Genomic DNA, 3,227 nt, shown 5'->3' on the forward strand with positions numbered 1-3,227 from the left:
CCCACAACTCTTAGATCTTCTCCAAAAAGATTTACTATGCTCATAGAGGTAAATCTGGAGAAATCGTCAACCTGTTTCCAAAACCCTTTCATGGGATCAGATTACTAAGAATTCTACCTGGATCCTTAAATATGTGAGCCTTCCAATCGGGAAAGACCCACAGTTTGCTCAAGTCATCGAACATGATGATGGAAAGCGTAAAAGTAAAATTCAATGAAAATTAAATTTTCTTTCCAAAGGTAAAGATTCTTAAGCTCGAGATCTAGTACCTCATGAATCTCGAGATCTCCATAAAAAATCAACATGTCAAAGTCTATGCAAATAGAGTCGGTTGATTACAACAAAGAAGTAGTTTTAGTCGATTATGAGGGCAATCCCAGATCTCCAACTCAAACCGAATTGGATACTACATCATCGATATTATCACAAATGAATTGTCCACTGATAAAGAATTCCTTAAAAATGCATTACAACCTCGAAGGATATCCTAAATATCCAACATCAAAATAACTTCTCAAACAAGATTCTCTCAACCATTGCAAGACAAGTTAAGAAGATTGAAGAAAAAATCAAGGAAAAACGACAACAAAAGAAATAAAAAAAACTATTGCAAATATTAATGGCGTGAGATTCGTAAAAGTTGAGGAAAGTTCTTTTATTCATACCAGCTATTTTAGCAAAGTAATTAGTCTCGGCTCAACAGAAGAGGCACTTGCTCTAATTGAAGAAAAGCTAAACAATCTTTCAATTTTGATAGAACCTTAAGTAATTAAACTTTTAGTGTCATAATGAACCATATGAGAATGACCTCAAAAATTTTAAAAATGATTTCTCCAAAGAAGAAAAGATGCCCAAAAAAACTAGACCTCATCAACAAACTTGTTAAATTAGAGGACAAAGTCCAAAAAACTAGATGAAGAAAAATTGGTATCCTAAGCCCTCTTTCCCCAATGTTCGGTTCGAAGAAAAAACTCAAATGACTCAATCCACCTATGAAGGAACATGCATACATAAGTGAAAAATTGGTCTATCCGGTCATCTAGTCGTAAATGTAATCAACAAAATGTTGATGGGAGCTAGCGCCTATAGGCTTCGAGGTAAGTTTGACCACACTATTGCTCAAATTGTAAGTTTTGGTTTCACAGGAGTACTTAAGGATGGGTTGGAGAAGCATATCTCCGACAAAGAAAAGCAAAGGATACTCAACCATACTACTATAGAAAAAGAAGTACAAATATAAAAAGTGAAATTGGAATATCTCAAGTTATGGAGAATGATATAAGTGTTGAATAGCCATTAATACCCTTTTATATATTGTCTTAAAGTTTGTCATAGGCAAACTAGAAATCCATATTGAACGTTTGAGAAAATTCTTATGATTATAAGATGCGAAAAGTTAGCTACTTCTGATGGTACAAAGATATAATTGTAACTAAGGTTATGACAAGATATGATAGTACCCTTTAATTATGGATGATGCGCTTCATTGAAGGACTTTCAAAGTATATTTCTCGACGGATAACTACCGCTCTCAATGAAGAGTGTGTAAGATTCCTTGGAATGAATTCACTTATGGTGATTTAGGTTATGTAATAGCCAAGTCGACCGCCAGCAAATATTGTCTACTTTGGCCCGTTACGTATCGTCGTGAGTCTCACGGTTTTAAAAGCATCTGTTAGGGATCAAAATGATATTAATTAATAAATCAGAGTGCCGCAGCGGAAGCGTGGTGGGTCCATAACCCACAGGTCCCCAGTATCGAAACCTGGCTCTAATACCAACAATAAATAACATTCCCATCAACTACAAGGTCGGTATAATTTTTGGTTTCACAGGAATACGTCGTCTTCAACCTCCATCACCTTCAACCTCATCTATTAGGGATCAATGATATTAATTAACTCTTTTTCAGAACTTCACCAAACTCTTTTAAATACTCTATGGGTGCTGTCCAACTCATGGTCTTAAAATGCGTCTACAATGTTGAGAGTTTCGCCCTACTTTGACCAGTGCATCGTGTAACGGTTATACTTCTTCAAATGTGCGGCCTCTAATCTTGACACGCTCACCAAAAACCTTATGGGGTACTTAATCTACATTCATATTTTTTACCTGGCTTTGTGGCTTTGTTTTACCTTAGGCAAGGTTTACCTTCGACATTCAAACATCACTTATGTGGAATCAAAACTTGTTTCACCATACACGCTGCCTATGCATGCATGTTCAATTGTGTACGACACAACAACGTTGCATCTCATCGTCATCTCGGTTCCTCACAACACGTCCCATGCATCGTGATGCAATCTCAAGTCTCGAGATAGCTTGACCATCTTGGTTGTGTAGACACATCCCTCGGGACAGTTTGGCCAAGTGGTCTAAGGTGCCAGATTTAGGCTTTGGTTTGAAGGGGCGTGGTCCCACAGCTGTCATTTATTTTCATTTTTTGTAAACCTTCAAGCCCGCTGCTAGCACATATTATAAAAACCTCATGATTTTAAAACGCGTCTACTATAGAGAGAGTCTAGCCCTACTCCGACCAGTGCATCGTGTAACGGTCATACTTCTTCAAATGTGCGGCTTCGTGATCTTGACACGCTCGCCAAAAACCTTATGGGGTACACAATCTCCATTCACATTTTTCACCTCGGCTTTGTGGCTTTGTTATACCATAGGCAAGGTTTGCCTTCAACGTTGAAACATCACTTATGTGGAATCAAAACTTGTTTGACCACACACGCCGCCTATGCGTGCATGTTCTATCATGTGCGACACAACAATGTTGCATCTCATCGTTATCTCGGTTCCCAACAACACGATCCATGTATCGTGATGCAATCTCATGTCTTGAGATACTCGATCATCTTGGTTTTTCTAGACACATTCGTTGGGACAGTTTGGCCGAGTGGTCTAAGGCGCCAGATTTAGGCTCTGGTCCGAAAGGGCGTGGGTTTAAATCCCACAGTTGTCATAATCATACTTTTTCAATCTCATCGTCCGACCCATGCATCGTATTGCGATCACATGTCTAGAGATAGCTTGACTTTATGGCTTTGTTATACCTTAGGCAGAGTTTTCTTCCGCATTCAAACATCCATAATGTGGAATTAAAACTTGTTTGACCACACACGCCGTCTATGCGTGCATGTTCAATCATGTGCGACACAACATTGTTGCATCTCATCGTCATCTCGGTTTCCAACAACACAACTCATGCATCGTATTGTAAT

The 3,227-nt window shown here is 38.5% G+C and overlaps 1 non-coding gene across 1 annotated transcript; it reads left to right on the forward strand.

Moving 5' to 3' along the window:
- Positions 1 to 2,888: 2,888 nt before the first annotated feature.
- TRNAL-UAG (transfer RNA leucine (anticodon UAG)) lies at positions 2,889 to 2,968 on the forward strand. The gene has a single exon. It is a non-coding gene; the product is annotated as a tRNA-Leu (tRNA).
- The last annotated feature ends 259 nt before the right edge of the window (positions 2,969 to 3,227 follow it).

The sequence above is a fragment of the Cucurbita pepo genome, chromosome 15 (assembly GCF_057944985.1).
Source record: "Cucurbita pepo subsp. pepo isolate OVF chromosome 15, ASM5794498v1, whole genome shotgun sequence".
NCBI lineage: Eukaryota > Viridiplantae > Streptophyta > Magnoliopsida > Cucurbitales > Cucurbitaceae > Cucurbita > Cucurbita pepo.